Source organism: Rousettus aegyptiacus, unplaced genomic scaffold (assembly GCF_014176215.1).
Source record: "Rousettus aegyptiacus isolate mRouAeg1 unplaced genomic scaffold, mRouAeg1.p scaffold_m13_p_3, whole genome shotgun sequence".
NCBI lineage: Eukaryota > Metazoa > Chordata > Mammalia > Chiroptera > Pteropodidae > Rousettus > Rousettus aegyptiacus.
In genome coordinates this window covers 42,326,145-42,344,345 of record NW_023416306.1, presented here as the reverse complement: position 1 = coordinate 42,344,345, position 18,201 = coordinate 42,326,145, and the positions used below count along the sequence as shown (strand labels likewise).

At 31.8% G+C, this 18,201-nt stretch overlaps 1 pseudogene; it reads right to left on the bottom strand.

The window, feature by feature from the left end:
* Window positions 1-17,868: 17,868 nt before the first annotated feature.
* Window positions 17,869-17,987, bottom strand: LOC118600463 (annotated as a pseudogene).
* Between the last annotated feature and the right edge of the window lie 214 nt (window positions 17,988-18,201).

The following is an 18,201-nucleotide window of genomic DNA, read 5'->3' as shown; positions in this document are numbered from 1 at the left end:
CTAACTCTAGGGACCATATTCTTAGTCACAACGAAAATTGAAATGACTAATTCTTGGTATGTATGATAATGGTAGAGGTAGAGACACACTCTGAAGTGATGAGTGAGAACAAATTAATAGGCAGTTATACTGAGATACATTCGATTAATATTCTAGTTAAAGTCAGAATAAAATAACTTTTAAAAAGTAACAGAAGACATAAGGGCAAAGTCTTAAAAACTTAATGGAAGAAAAAAAAAAAAACTCTTTCATATCGCCGTAACCAACCATAAGCCAATGAGTACACAGTGCATCCAAGAATGTAAGCCATGAACCTTAAAATACAATTTCTGTAATTATCTAGTATAAGGATTAGCTAAATGTTTTAGCTAAATGTTTTAGAAGTTAAAAGATGTTTTAACTTCTCAGGCCAACTCTTATTGACTGTGGTATTGAGGTGGAGCTGTGTCGAGCAGGATTCTGAGACTCAATAGGAATGCATGCAATAATTAATTAAGTCTGTCATGGTTGAAGACGGCAGATAATCAGCATATACACGAGGTATCTGTCATTCCTGATTTGGAGAAATATGAAGGAAGAAGTTCCAGGCTACAATAAAAGTTTTTTTAAAAAAGGTAACTAGCATCTATATGCCTAAACGTGCATATTACAAATGACTAATTTTGAGAAAACAATGTATACTATGATGACCAGAAAAGAATACCACAGGCAATATTCAAAGTAGAAGGTATACTTAACAATAACAATCCCATTGTCTCTATGAATTTAGAAATTGATCTGTCATGGAGTTGAACAATTTCAAATGTATGTAAGTCCTATCATTTTCATGAGTATTTGAAGTGGCACTAAACTCTTCTGTTGGGTGGTGAAGGGATGCAGGATCTGATAAGATTCCAGCCCACAGTGTATGTCAGTGAACCAAGAGATGTAGGTAGCCCTTGATACGGTCCTTTTGTTCCCATCTACACTCATATCTCTTTCATACTATCAGTGATGAGTGCTTATTTAGGAGGTTGAGTAAATACTGTGGCAAAATGAAAAGCACTATTTCTTCACTTTACTCTGCCATCATAGAAGGCTCAGCCTTTGTAAGGTTCTTTCCTGGCCACCCATTACTCTCCTCTTTTTAGTATCAGCTGACAATTTTTATATAGCACCGTTGGTAGAGAGAAGTAAAGTACTATGCTACTCAATAGTACAGTTAATTCAATAAAGATAGAAAAAGTTGATTAGATTCATTCTCCTATCCTGACTGTGAAAAGTATAATACTCGAAGAGGTAAAAATTATTATGAGAAGAGCACTACGCCTCTCTCTCCTCTTAGAACATGTGTGGGAAGATTCTTGTGCATTCTTACATTGTATCAATACCGTTTTCAGAATTTTCACATAGCATGAGTCGTCATGGATATGAGTCTTTGGTGGATCATTTTATGAATGGTTTTGCTGTTTTCTTCACTACTCAACATATATTTGAGGAATTGAATTAAATGTAGCCTCATACTTTCACACATATGTCACCCATACCACATTAAGCAATAAACTGAGCTCCTATTGTCTGGAGAACATGAATGATGTTGCACAGAACAGGTCATGACAATACTATAATGGCAGATCAGTTTTTATTTCGGATTTAGCAGGAAGAGTTCTGTTGCCTGTGAAGATCACTAGGACCCCTCTCACACACAAAGGAAAACAAAAACACAAATCACTATGGTTCGTTCTGCTTCATTACATAGACATGCCCAGCATTAATAAAGACAGGCCTAAAACTAAAAGATTGTCCTTTCAGGAAGTTGCCAAGTAAGAACGAAGACTGTATACGGATCCTGTGGTAGGAATCATATATCTAGGCATGGAAGAGACAGTGTGGGACCAGACAGAGGGCCCCAGAATAGCTGATCAAGAAAAAGACCATCTAGCCACACTGCTTAAGGATTACTGTAAATTCCTAGTAAGGAAACTTACAATAAAAAAAACAACAACAAAACAAAACACCTACGTATGCCACCTAATGTATTGTTTTTAGACATGGACACTAAAGTATATATATATATTTTTAAAAACCAAGAAACCAAATAAAGACCCAGGTCAGGAGTCTATTCACCTCACACAGATTAAGCTGGTCTTGTACAGTTTCAAATGTTGCAAAAGATTTATTTTTTCTGGTTTTTCTCTGAGGCTTTGCATTTTTAAAAGTATTATGAACAAAGTTAACACTAAGTGATATGTCAGTATAAAGACACAAATCACAAAGAATATACATAATACACACATACATAAGTTTCTAGTAGGTTACAGTGAATAAAACACTATGTAACGTCTACCATTAATTTTGCACTTAGGTCAAGGCAATGCTATTATCAGCAATAAAGAAAGGCAAACAGAGATTCTTGACACAGTCAGAATTAAGCATTAATAACGTCTCCTTTTTATGTCTTAATTGGGTGTGATTTGCATCTGATAGCACCTTTCATTATCGGTACAGTGGGGCATCTATGTGTTCCCTTTGAGGTGTCCATTGTTCTAATTATTCCTGCATGCTGGCTATCCTCAATGCATGTTAATAATACCAGTAATACATATTTAAATAAAGTAATATGCTTGAATATATTATAGATACTATGTCAACCTGGAATTGCTTTTTACTCTTCAGACTGTAGAAAGCTGTGTGGTTATTTTACACTGACAGGCATTTATATTGATTGGAAAGGGGAAAATGTCCTCATTACAGGGCTGCCAGCAGAGTAATTATAGAGTGGCACCCATGCTGGGGTGTATTGGGAACCACATTCCTCTTTAACACTACGTAGCATGCAATACCAGTAGCTCAGTGGAATACTCTCTTTGTACTGGTAATTACTTACAATTAGACCAGGGTAGCAGGATCTTTTCCTTTCTACCTATCAGCAGTCTGATGTTGGGTTATCGGATATTAGATTTACTTGCAACCCTTAAAATAATTTAATTGTAGAAATACATATATTAGGATTTGCTTCTTTGTAGACTTTGACTTAGCAGTGGTTAATGTCTGACTTTGAATCTAGGCTCTGGCACGTACTAGCTCTGTGAATTTAGTGGAATTTCTTCGTCCTTTCAAGCCTCAGGTTTATTTTCTTTTCTTTTCTTTAGCTAAAATGTGGGGTTAATAATAGGAACCTTTTGGAATAAAATCTGGATGCAGAAAAATAAGTATGTAAAAAGTGGTAACTGAAATGATGTCATGATGATTATGACACATGAGTCAATCATCCAGAATCTAAATTATTTTTTATTATAAAAAATATCTTTTCACTGTTGATTTAAACTTCTACCAATATATTTTCTGCACTATTAATTGAAGTCAGCAAATGATTTAGTGTTTTACTTTCTTAAAGACATTTTAAAATTCTCTTGTCTGAGTTCACCCTCTTGAATGTTCTTAAAACTCTCCCTATTCACCTGAATCTTTTTCTTAGTGATTGAGTTTCCTAGTGGTTTGTCAAGTTGCTTGAATTTAATGCTGCTAAAAGCAAATTTGGATATAGATCCAGCACAACTTGATAATCCTGGCTACTTAACAACTGACCTGCTCACAGCTTTCCTTTATAATAATGCAGAAGGTAAAAGTGAATGAAACATCTTTCAATGAACTGTTCTAGGCCTCAGACTACAGTATTTTTTTCTCCTACTACTCACGGAAATTCTGGTTCTGGAATTAAAGAAGGGATTTTTAGATCCATCACCAGTTTAATACATTCTCTGTTCAAGTCTCCATTTAGAAGGGTTTTTAGAATTCTAACAGAGGTATCTGATTTCTCCTCTGAAATGTACAGAGACAATGATAAGCTCTAAAACAACAGATATAGCTGGATCTCAATTCTAGTTTGTCACTCCTTAGCTGTGTGAGTAGTGACCGGTGACTTGGAGCTTCCTTTTTTTTTTTTTTCATTTATGAAATGAGTGCTAGAATAGCTACTTCTGAGGTTTTTTTTTTTTTTTGAAAAGTAAATGAAAAAATACATATAAAAAGGCCAGCATATATATTCATTTTTTATTTTTTTTTTTTTTTTTTTTTTTTTTTTTTTAGTATTTGAACTATAAGGAAGTCCCCTAAACTTGCTTCTTCTTGTTGACAGAGCACGGACTACACCTGAGAAGTATTAGATATAAGTCAAACTAAAAACATTTTGACTCTCTCTTATAATATTAGAATTAATACAAAACATGTCCAGGAAAAAAAGCCATATTCTCTTATTGAAAGGAAATGCTTATTCCTGTGTATTGATAAGATTCTTAGAAAAATATCAGTGGCAAAAGACAAAATTTAAGACCTTTTTCTTCACTCACTGAGATCACACATTATTTGACTGATATACAACAAGTCACTTAAATTCTGTCCTTAGAATTCATCTCTCCCTTTATCTGCAAGATGGGTCATCTTTACTTCCTATGGGGAGAAGTTTTGAAATTTCTCCTGTGAATACTGGCTTTGGAAAACATCATTGAAACAACCTAGAGATGAGATAGAACTGAGTTTATCGTTTTCTGCAGAAAGGGAGAACACCACCCCTAGAGAGCCTGCTAGTATGAGAGAGAGAGAGAGAGAGAGAGAGAGAGAGATTGAGAGAGAGAGGGAGGAGAAGCCCAAGTTGGGATACTTATAGGGTTTTGAAGTCTGGTTTAAAGTAGACCTCTCGGACACTTGATTAGAAAGGAGGGAAAATCATGAAATAAAGGTTCAGGATTACTGGATATAGCAAAGTATTTTGAGGTAAGATGTGATTTTTTCAGGAAGTTCCTGGGATAAAAAAATAAAGTTGCTTACAAATTCTCTCTTCCCAAATAAGAATTCCCTAAAAGAAAAAAGCTGTTAACAAAGACATTAAAATTGTAAAGTCATATTAATATTGATACCAGTCAGACTGGCAAAATTAATACCTGTTGTTTGCAGGGATGTTAGCAAAGGAGTACTCTTAAATATTGGAAATGTAAAGTGTTACATTTAAAAAAATTATATGGTTTTTTTAAACATAAAGTACATATATATTACCTATTATTTATGGTAGCAAAATTAGAAAGCAAAGTGAATGCCCATCAATAGGGGAGTACATTATAATACACTCAAACCAAACCATGTCAAAAACAAGAAATTGGGAGCATTTGCATGATTGTGCTATTAAAACAGATATGTATATGATTCCATTTCTTATAAAAATACAAAAATGTATGTTATGTGTGATAAAAGTCACACATATATACTAGTCTTTTAGTGAGGTGATTTTATTAATCAGGCAACTGCAATAGATAGAACATTCATTAATGGGAGATATCTCAAAACAAAAGGATGAAAAAGGAAGCGGTCTGGGTTTCGCTGAGACAAATAAACACGAGAGTTATGAGGAAGAGTGAATAGGAAGGCTGAATCCTAAGGAAGGATCAAGACGGGTCTTCCCTCCTAATGCAGGAGGGTGGTGTGCGTCTTTGAAATTACAAAAGGATGAGATTGGAGGGGTTTTCCAACCACTACTGCTTTTCAGGAACAGAGAGCTCAGACAAAGTTCAACGTTGTCAGTATGCTTATATGAATTTATGTATGTATGTATGTATGTATGTATGTATGTATGTTTATGGACATGTATATACAATTTTATATGCTCATGTATATACAATGAGATAACAGGTGAGTACTTGGAGTCATACTGGAGAAATCAAGCAAAAAGGAAAAATATATTTGTTGTAAAAAATATTTACAATGTGATCACATTGTTCACTTGTTTATATTATATAGATGTGATTGGTGTATGAATATCTATAAAACATTTGAATAATAACATAAATAATATTAAATTAAGATAAATGTGTACTTTCTGAGCATAAAAGTAATAGAAAAATTAGACATACTCAAAGCATCTATAGGTTGAGTTTCCCTTCTAGAGCAACTTTACAAGGACACACTTATTTTTCAATTATATCCTCAGACTTACAATTAAAATATTCATTTTCATGAATAAAATGGTGTCATGGTTAAAGGAAATTTTTTTTTAGTTTGACACTATAAAAATTCTATATGCATAGAATTGTTTTAATAGGGTAAAATACACACATAACACTTTGTCAAGTATTCATGTATTCAGTACCCTTTGTCATCCTGACCATGTGTATTTTTATCACTTGCAAAGAAAATTGTTTTGGGTCTCAATAATTACAGGAAAGGGATTCTAGTATAATATTAAAGGGGTTTGGTAACAAAGATCTAATTTGGGAACAATCTTTTCTCATGTCCCTCACCAACATATGCTACCACATTTTTTAACTATAGCTAACTGAGGTTGAAAGTATAATGTTCTGGGGTTTAAAACCCTAAGTCTTACCAGATCAATAGCTGAGATATTTTCAAGTAAATGAAGTACCACCTCCCCAGTGGTTTAATTTGTTTTGTGTCCTTTTAATCTATGTATCATTCTCATGCTATTTTTTTAAATCTTATTCAATGATTAGGACTTCTTTGGGACCTAACTTAATTCCTTTCTCAGATCAGAAAATGGACAAGAAGAAAAAGCATAAAGATAAGACACTTGTCCTCTGAATGCATTCTCCAAAAGAGATTGGCACAGAAGGCGGGTTAAAAAAAAAAAAAAAAAAAAAAAAAGAGATAACCCACAGAATAAAATCCTTCTTGATGTAATTGAGGTTTCGGAGGCAGAATTTATTCTTAATAAAAATTAAAATAAAAAATTTTCAACTAATGAATCTAAGATAGTAACAAAATATAATTAAAGTCATCTAGACCGTTCCATTCACCAGGATAACAGCGGTCTCTCCTTTAAAATAGAATTGCTTCCCCTAAATGTAGCCTATCAGTACTTGATTTTTCTCAACACACTGGTCCCTAACACTATGTCATCTTATTTAATCACCTTTCTTCATAATATCAGAATAAAACAGTTTTTCTACAATAGTAAATTTATTTGAGATCCTAATTTTACCTATTTGCAAAAATGGAATATAGAAAACAAACCAATAAAATGATAACTGGGAGAGGAGTTCTCAGTCTCAAAATGGGATTGACCCAAGAGAAAAGTTGCAATTATTTGGCTTCCAGCAAAACAAAGCTAGTTCCACTTCCTCTCCTTCCCCTTCTTTTGCCTCTTCCTCCCTTATTTAAAATACAGTGGGACTTTTGAGTGAAGGAATGACAAACAGTTAATAAAACCTTTGATAGGTATTAATTACTTTGCACTTAATTACCTGCCATGTGGATCTTGTTGAGCTATCGATTACTGGCAAACACACAGCCCAGTGGGGATAAGTGTGATTTAACTTCATCCAAAGAGTCAATTAGCCCAAGTAACATAGGGAGAGCTGGTGCTTTGCCTCAATAGCTGGGGTTTCTTGCCAAGAAGAGTAGATAAGCCATTTATTTGTTCATTAAAACACAGTACTACTATCAACAGGAAGCATTTACCAGATGTTATTGAGATTGGTAAAATGTCACTCTGTGTCATCAAAGATTAGCTGCATGGTGTAGAAGCAATGTGGGCAGAGAGACTTTCTCGCTTGAGAAAACTTGAGGAACTGGTAAGGCTCTAGAGTTAACCCCTAAAAGTATAATCCTGGTGTGGTTCTCTGTTTTGTAAAAATTACCACTAAACAACTTCATCAAATATGTCTATGCACAGGTAATGCTGCCTTCTACTGGGTGACTTTTGGTATCCCAGATTCTTTTCTTTGTTAGATCAAAAGACATTTTCTCAAACTTCACTTAATAAATTACAGAACTCCATGTTTATTTTGCCAAGGTCAAAAGGAAAAAAGACTTGAAAGTTAGGCCTTCGGTAGGTGTGGGGAAGTAGGGGGAAGGATATGTGTGAGAGAAAGAACTACAGTCCACTGATGAATATTGATATTAATTTGTACCTTGAAGCCCATCAGAAAATTTATAAAGCTGATAATCTTAAAACTTTATCCATTAAACTTCAAATTTGAATTTTAAAATCACTTTATTATATAGGTCTTCTGCAGTATTCTTATGAGATTATTAAAGTAATCCTGTAAGAGATATCCAACTCTAGGATTTAGAGAGAAAAAGGTAGAAGAATATGTATGTTAGTGGTTGAACTTTAGTCAATAATTATGTAAAGTAGACTATTGTAAAAAAAATTGTAATAATACTCAAAAAACTAAAACATTTCATTTAAAATTATCTGTGAACTGGAAATTAAAATAATTTGCTTTGTTGTCGAATTTACTGTATGCTGAATCTAACAGAGCTGATACCCTAAGTTCAATATTGCTTACATATAAACAAGAGTTACTAACATTTTTATTGTTAAAAAGTTTACATTTTCATTGTATAACCATTATCATACTTAATTTTATGGGCTCTTCGTAAAATTCAGGTGAGACAAAATTATTGTTATATATGCATTTTCAGAATGTTGGAACTGAGAATCAAAAATGATTTAATAACTTCACTAGGGGCGCCTAAGTTCCCAAACTTGACCTTAGGTCTCTTGGACTTCAAATCTTCCTTCCGCTACCTCTTGCTTTAGCATGATCTTTTAGTGTGGGCCTTGAAGAAAGCAAAATGACAATTCAGAGGGAATGTGAATTTTAATCTCTGGGTTCAATTTTAATGCCTGTGTGATATTTTTGTAATATGCTATTGTTCCCACCCCCTACCAACCCCCGACCCACCCATATACACTTTATGGTTTTGTTTATTTATTTTTTATCTCTTTCTTAAGTATGTTCGTTTCATTTTTCCTTAGGCCTTTTGTGATAATATTATATTTGCTGGAGTGAACACATTCATTTCCATCATGCAGTCTGATAATTAAAACATTTTAACTAAAAATTTAACCTCATGATTGCTTACATTCATTTAAGAGTACCTTCTTCTTTCTGATTGAAGCAGAGGATTCAGGCAGAAAAGGAGAGAAGATACTCAATTTTATCTCCACAGATTTCATGTATTTGGGTGTTGTTGCTCCAAAGGGCACTTCTGCTGCAAGGCACAGAGTGCGTGTACACGTCACCACTATCCATTAGGTCAGAAGATGCCAATGTCAATGACAGTATTGACATCAATGCCCAGCTGGACTTCCTGCTTTCGATGGGCATTCTCCTAAAAAATGAAAGCACTGCATTTTGGATTAAACATTTCTTGTCTTAGGACATTCTGGAACAGTGAGTCAAAACATGCTGTAGCTTCCCAAAGGGTAGATGTTGGCTGCGGGCACAGGTTCTGCAAAATTGAAGATTTTCACTTGTTTCATTTTTAAAACAAAAATATACTGAGCTTATGGGTGTTAAAGGAACCCAGATTTAAGACTCATGGAAATGGAAATGAAAGCTAAAGGTAATCTCAATACCTTCCCTTTCTTCTGCAAGACAGTGGCAAATATATTATCTCATAGAATTTGATTTTTCCTTTTTTTCTAGTTTCAAAACACTCAATTTTTTTTGTATAGAAAGCTAATATATCCCCAAATAAATTCCTGAGCAGCTGAATGTAACATTTCATTTGCAAATTAGAAAATTGACACACAAAGTTGGTAAATTTTCAGTTTCGTAGGATAGATGTGATTTAAAACTACATATGTGTATGTGTATATATATTATATATTACATATATAATATATATTTCATACATATAGATATTATATATGTATGAAAAAAATGTTCATACATATATAATATATATATACTATGTACACATATATAACATATATATCTGTATACTATATGTCTTTTGTGTATTGTGTATATATATTATATATAATATATATAATACATATATAATATATAATACATATAATACATATATAATACATATATATGATATATAATATATCATATCAATATATCAATATATCAAATAAAGACATATGGTATACAGATATATATGTTATATATGTGTACATAGTATATATATATTATATATGTATGAAAAATTTTTTTAGTAGTAGTGGTGGAATAGGGAGAGAACAGAAAACACCTAACAAGTGGGTTTCTACTACGTGCCAAGATTGAGGTAGATTCTTTGCACATATCACCTAAATCTCAAAACAACTTTTTTAGGTTAAGACTTTGCCTCCATTATGCTGAAAAAGAAAATAAGGCATGGGGAAGTAAGGAAATTTGTCTAATATGACATACTTAATAAAAAATGTAAACCATATTAGTCTAACTCCAAACCACAATCTCTGTACTTCGCCACCCTGCTTTCCTGGGAGATACTTTCTAAGCCCAGGAGACAGTTACTTCACTCATTCCTACAAGATCCAAGGGTTCAGCAGAAAGAATGTCAAACAAATAAATCTTGACTCTTAAATTGTGGTACATATGTAGCATTTTCTTATTCATACCTTGAGCATTAAAGCAATCTCAAAGTTAAAAATTCACAGTGGCAGCTGGCATTTCCTTATTTATCATCTTTTTCTCTTAACAGAGGAATGTAATACTCAAAAGATGTGATTTAATGGATTATGTATATGCAATACATATTGTGTTGTGCCTCAAAATTTAGTTATATTAATTATACATAACAGCAGGATAGGCGCATAAAATAAAATAAAAAAGGCAGCATATTCAGGCAAATTTACCACAAACAATTAAAATTTATTTTAAAATCAAGGTTGCTTTCTAGAAACGCTTTAATAAATGTGCATTGAATTTTATTAAGAATTTATAAAGAGACCATTTCTGTTCCAGTAGTTTCATACACACAAAAAGTAGAATGACAGGCTGATACTGGCTGTGCTTATCTCAGTATTGTTTAAATGCATACAGATAATTTATTAGCTCTTTAAATGTCTCAAAACTAATAAAGTGATTTTCAAATCCAGCCATGAAGGAATAACGGATATTGGATGTACTCTCCCCATAAACAACAAAGAAACTGAACAAAACATATAATTATTTTTTTGGTGTTGGACAATAGGCAGTACAGGGTTGTGGTCCTTGAGAGTTAGTAAACAATACAGTGAACTCAGCACTGACCTCATTTCCTTAACTTTCTTAACTGTCGCATAGAAAAAAGTGGGGCCCAGTGTTTTTACAGAGAAAGGGAGAGCAGAGATTGTCTTGCGAAGTCAGGAAAATTGCAAGTCATGGCAACAGAAAGGAGAGTCCAATGCAGAGAAGGAACATGAGAGATTTGTATATTATTTTTGAGTTTTTGGCTAAATATTATGTAAATTATGTCTCAATAAGATAAAGGGGGAGAGGAATAATACAAAGTATGCGCTCTGGACACAAGAAATAGAAAATCTTTTAAAAAACCCTAAAACATAGTTATTAAATTGAATTTCTAATTAAAGTAATTCCCATAATGAAAACTTCAGATCCAAAGCACCTCATGGAGAATTTTATCAACTATTTAATAAAATAATATTACTAATATTACTTAAGTTCTTTCATATAATAGTGGGGTAGGGACACTTCCCAAGTTATGTCATGAGGCCAACATAAGTTTGATACCAAATCTAGATAAGAACATTATAAGTAAATAAAATAACAGTTGAATATAGATTGTGAGCATAAACTTAAGGTCTATAACACAAATTATCAAATAGAATCCAGCAATATATAAAGACATTAAACTATCATGACCTAATGAGTTTTATCTCAGCAATGCCAACTTGATTTAATATGTGGAAATCAATATATTTGACACATTAAACATTAAATAGGAAAAAATATATAGTTATTCAGGTAGATGCTGGGAAAGCATTGAAAAATTTAGCACCCATTCATGATAAAAACTTTTCACAACTAGGGACACAAGAAAAACTTTCTCTTTCTAATCAAAGAGAATCGGTAAAAACAAACAAAGAGCCCATCAAACTTTTTTTGTATGGGGAAAGGATGAGCATTATATCTTAAAAGACAGAAAAGATAAAGATGTCCACATTCACCACTTCTAGTCAACATTTTACTGGAAGTCTTAACCAATATATTAACTCAAGACTTTAAAAAAAGCATAAAGTTTAGAAAGGAATAAGTAATACTATATTTATTTGCAGCTGATATAATATGTGCCTAGAAATTCATAAAGAATCTACAAAAACATGCACCAGAACGAAAAGTGAACTTTGCAATGCCACAACATACAAATACAATGTACAAAGATCAGTTCTATTTTTAAGCATTGGAAATTAAAAAATGGGAAATGAAATTAAACACATACTGTATTAATGGATTATAACCTTGCTATTGTTAAAATTATTAAAATGTCAATTCTTCCCAAATACATCTAGATATTTACCACAATCTCAACTAAAGTTATATGAGGCTTTAAAAAAATAATATTAACTCATTGTGTTTAAATTTATAAGAAAACGTGAACAAAATACTTAGAAATGTTGAAAGGTTTACTCTACCTGAGTTCCATACTTCGGATAAAACTATGGAAATCAAGAAAGTGTGATACTGGCAATAAGGTACACAATTGTGGGTCCTGAAATAGACTAGCACATACAAAGCCAAATTATTTTTGGCATGGGCTCCAAAACAATAAGCAGGAAAAAGAAATCACTTTAGTAAATTGTGGTAAAACAAGTACAGAGACATATACAAAACAAAGAACTTCAACCTTTATTCCACATCCTACACAAAAAAATTTCATCTTAAACACATTAAATTATTTCAAGGCCAAAATATAAATTTATAAATATTCTAAAAGAAAAAATAAAAAGTAATCTTCATGATCTTGGAATTAGTAACAATTTATTAAAATTGAACAGAAAGCCCAAATAATGAAATGAAAAGAAATGAATTGCACTTTATTGAAAACAAAACCTTCTGCTCTTCAAAAATCACCCCAAGATAATAAAAAGGCAGGTCATGGATTGTGAAAAAATATTTGAGATGTGTATATATATATATGTAGTAAAAAGTTTCTGTAAATAGAAGATATAAATATTTCATAAAACTCAATAATATAAATACAAGCATCCCAACAATATTTGATTGCTCATCTGTGGGAGTGATAATCTCTATCTCAAAAGATAAACCTATTTCAAAACATTGCCTTGAAAATAAATAAGATAATGTATTGAAAGGTGTCTGTTACATATGAATTACTCAATAAATATTAATTGTTATTGCTAATACTAATAGTATTCTATACTGCTACTTAAAAGCAAAACTACTGTTTTGGAAACAAAATAAAACAAAATAACAGTTATGTGTTATTGAAAAATAACAGAGCAAATGATACCAATTTAAAATAGTCATTTAAAAAACTCTCTATAATATTCTCATGGGTCATGTCATTATTAAGATAGTGGCTTCTTAATATGTTTGTAAATATGTCACTGATAAAATTCAAAATATTGACAAAAGCAGAAAAAAATGTTCTGCTGCATAGAATTAGTTGTTAGCCACTTAAATATCGGAGAATTATTTAGCACTGCTAAAATAAGTACCTATGTCACAATAATTAATGTTAATTTCCTCTTCTTGATAAAGAACTATCAAGTTCATAATTCTCCTAAGGTCTCTCATAATTCATGATAATAAAATCATGACCTTACTATAGAGAAGGGTAATTATAATTATTTTCCCCTTCACTCTTACAAGCAATATCCAACTTGAAAGTAAAAAGAAAGTCTAAGAGTCATTTTACTCTTATACATTTAAATTGCTGTCTTGCTTGATTCTGGCAATGATATCATAGATATAAATTTTTCAAGCATATTAATAACCAGAGACTTATCTTAAACTCACGAAGCTTAAAAAACATATCCATAGAATCAAAGGCAGATGTAAAGTTAATCAAAGGTCTGAAGAATCCTTCTATTTTTAGCAGTTTTTTCATTGAGATTAAAAAAAATTCAATAATAATCAATACTTCAAAAGTTAAGTCTAAAATCTCCTTGCTCTTCATATAAAGAATTACAATGTGAGTCCAAATCTTTATTGGTTCAGGTAGAAAGATATCAAAGTTTGAAGGCACATTAAATTAACAGGGCCTTTATTTTTGCCAGAATGTTAGGTTACTCTTTCTAAGGTGTGGAAAACTGCATATTGCGTACTTTCAGATGGACTTTGTTAACTGAGGAATTTATGGAAGTAAATGGCTTGATGTAGAACAGGATCTTCTCTTAAGAACAAATTTTAAATAAATTTACTTTATTGAGCTTGCATTGGCTTACCATTTTAGTCCTCTCCATAGTTAGGGCTTGTAACCATTTTGAAATTATACTTATACATTATGCAATTGTCTTAAGACCTTGAAACTGGGAGAAAATAACTTTCCATATGTTATGAGAGCAACATGGTTCCTCAAAAATTCTAAATAGAACCCTACCAAGTAAGAGACATAGATCTTGGACTCAACTCCTACCATTATTTTTAATCCTAAAAGCCTTCAAGTAAAGTAGTTTCCTTTAAGCAATCTTTGGTAAATATTTACATTTTGTTATAAAGAAATGGAATGTATGTATGTATGTATGTATGTATGTATGTATGTATGTATATATGTAAGTATGTATGTAGCTATCATCTAATCATCTATCATCTATCAATCTATCATCTATCTATCATCTATCTATCTATTTATCTATCTACCTATATCTATTTATCTATAATCTATCATCTATCTATCATCTATCTATATGTTACCATATAAGCCTAGCCAAGAAGCAGTCCAGGTTTACTTGGGTTACATTGGTAAGATATGAACCTCAGTCAAATTGTGTTAGGTCTTCAGAATGACTTTGTTATTGAAAATAAAATGTGAATCTTTTATGTATAAAAATATTGTTTTAAAAAACAGATTTATATGTATTAGTGGTTGTTAACGAGAGATGGTTTGCTCTCCACCCTTCTAGGGAGTACTGGGCAATGTGTCAAGACACTTTTGGAGACCACTGAGGGGTACTACTGTCATCTAGTGAGTACAGACCAGAGCTGTTTATAAACATTCTGCAATGTATAAGACAGCCCATGAGAAAAAATTTTCCAGTCCAAAATGTCAATAGTACTAGGGTTGAGAAACTGATAAAATGAATCAAAATATATTTTAAGCTGAATTAAGCTGATTTTAAAGAACTGCCTTCATTTTTTCCATTAATGTGAATAACTTATTTACATTATTATTTATCACATTATATGTACTTTGCAGTAGCTAATAGATTATTGACTAATCTATTACCTAAATAGTTTATTGACTAAAGGTTTTCTTAAGTTTAAGCTATAAACATACCAATTTTTTTGTCTCTATTAACCATTTAAATAATGGAAATACTGCAAAATAAATGTTCCCATAAATTAAGAAAATAAAATAATGTGAAAACAAATTATTTAACTTACTCAGTTATAAGAATTTTTTCTTACATAATTTTCTAATCTTTTTTACCAATTTTTTTCATGGTTTTGTTTGTTTACTTATATTGCTTTAATGTTTGAAATTGGAAAAGTGACTCTAACATGTGAGATTTTATCTGGAGTTCTGTGTCCTGGGAATGCACAGAATAACTTCCTTAAGGTATTTAGCAAGTGGACCTCTGAAGTTTTATAGGCAAAACATAATGAAACATCTGGCTGATAGAACAGAACTCTATAAATTCAAAATCAAGAAACAGGCATTAATGCATGACTTTTATTTTATAACATATGCTTTTTCAAAACACTGCAGGAGATATTATTGAGGAAGAGTGTTTTCTATTCTCTAAATTGGTATTTTCAAAAGTTGTGCTATAAGATTTTTTTATCATATGTTTCAAATACATAAAAAATTGTTCTTAGTACTGTTTAGATATAAAGTACAAGGCTAAATAATAAGGTATTGTGGAGGTAGATATAAAAGAAGTAAAATATTCTTTTGGAACTTATATATTGATAATGACTAAAAAATTAAAATATATGTAATAATTTTTGAGAAATACAGAATAACATTTGATTCAGTATCAAATTTCATCATAAACCAGGATAGTAGTTGTTCAGAAAATGGAATGAACAATGAATATATATGGAATAGTAAACAAAACTTCACAAGTAGAGTTGACTTTAAACTTAGTTGCCAAAACATGAATGAGATTTGTATAAGACAAAAGTTAAGACATGGGCAGGGTGAAAATAAAGATGTCAACAAAGGTCTAAACAAAAGACAAGAGAGGTGAAATAATGTGTCTTTCTAATGTTTATTTTGTTTTTCAAATAAAATAAAGTCCTTGTTATTTTTAGTCCCCCTCTACAGCATATATAAATAGTTAAGGAAGAAAAAGATCATTAACTTAGCAATTGCATCAGTTATCAGTTTTTGAAGATGAAAATATTTATCCTATCAATAATTTTGAAGGGTTATTATTATATTGTGTCTAGCAAGTAATAACTCTCAGCTTATATATCACTGTTGGAGCCAAGATGTTCAACTGCATAATTCAAAGTGCTATATTCGATATCATATTAAGTATTAAAAACACAATTTAAGCCAGATAAATTAGTCCATCTGGTGAATAAAATTACAATTGCAGTCTATGACATAATGTATAACAAATTTCTTCACGTCCATTTGATTATGTATATCTTAACTATTATCATGAAAATTCTTACATGATTGCATTATATTACCAATTTATTAATATCTACTACTCACTAAGGGGTTGCTGTGGGTTACACACTGTTGTGACCTGTCAAAAAACAAAATTCAATTGAGTAAATTTTAAAGATCTTTTTGGCTTTATTCAATGATTCAGGAATCAGGCAGCTTTCAGTCTAGGAGAATGAAAGAAGGTCTGAGGAGCTGCACAAAATGAAAGACTCATAAGCAGAAGGGAGCAGGAACAAGGGAGTTTTACTAGGCAAAAAGCAGATTGGTTATTGCAAGATTATTCCCCTTATAGTGGATGGCAGAGGTCTATCAGGCAGATTACCTAACTACTGTTGATGAGGCAATTCCTGGTTGACTGGTTTAAGATTTCTTTTTTGGGAGAGCTGAAACTGTAATTAATTTAATTCTCAGTTTGGTGATATGTGGCTTAGTATAAGCAACTCAGTTTTGGGTCTGTTGTCTTGTCTTTATATGCCTTTTTACATGTCATTGAGGAAAATAACTATTGCTCTTTAAAATCATGTCTGCCTCATAAGCCATGGCCTGCTTGAAATGAAAGCTGTTTTGTTCTCTTGAGAATCTTTGATAAGAATGAATTTGTAAAGATGATCTGTGCTGAGACTGGAGTAATTACCATATTTGCCTGCAAAAAGGCAAAGAACTTGGAATTCTGGTGTCTGATGAGGAAAGTTATGAAAAGAAAAAGAAAGTCTTAGCAATTTGGTGGGAAGCTAGAAGATGTGTTTTGGAAATGGCCCAGGAAAGTTTTAATTAAAAACATCTAGTATTCAATTTTAAAAAGTTTTGCATTTTTGTGAGATGATCTTTCTATCTATATCATCTAACATCTATCATCATCATCATCACCATCATCATCATCATCATCATTATCATCATCTGTGTATCTAATTTTCCCAAACCTGTCTTCCATCTCCAAAGTGCATTATATATGTACTCACAAATTCCTCGTGGAAGTATTCACACAACAGAAATAAGAGGAAAAACTGGATTCTAAATCTTAGAGGAATAGCAAGCACAAGATAGTGAGATAGTCCCTCAAATGAACTACATAAGTGGATATGGGAACTTACATTCAAAGCTGACCATATGATAGTGGTAACACTCTCAGAATTTGCGGAAATCATCAAGAAACTACTGAGACTTCTCTAATTTACAGGATGAAAATTTTTACTATACTAATCTAGATATTTTGGGGTAGTGACCATAGAAAATATCTAGATCGAACATAGATAATGTCATTCAATGTCATGTTTATTTGTTTATTTTCTATTTATTTATTTATTTTATTTATTTATTTATTTATAATGCCTATGGCACTTAGTATTCCCAGGTGGTCTCCCATCCAAGTACTAAGCAGGCCTGACCCTGCTTAGCTTCCAAGATCAGACAAGATCAGGCACATTCAGGATGGCATGGCCATAGACTTAATGCCATGTTTAAATGGAGCTATTTTATTGATATTAGGTAATGTGAAGTAAGATACCTGAGAGATGCTTCCTAAAGATCCAACTCCAGTGAGACATCTCCAGTGAAGATTCTCAAAGCTCTTGTTCCTCTTTCTCTCACCTAGAAAGTATTGCATCCTTTCCCTTGTAATAGTGATAGTTATTAGTGAGTTTAATAGAAGTTTACACATCT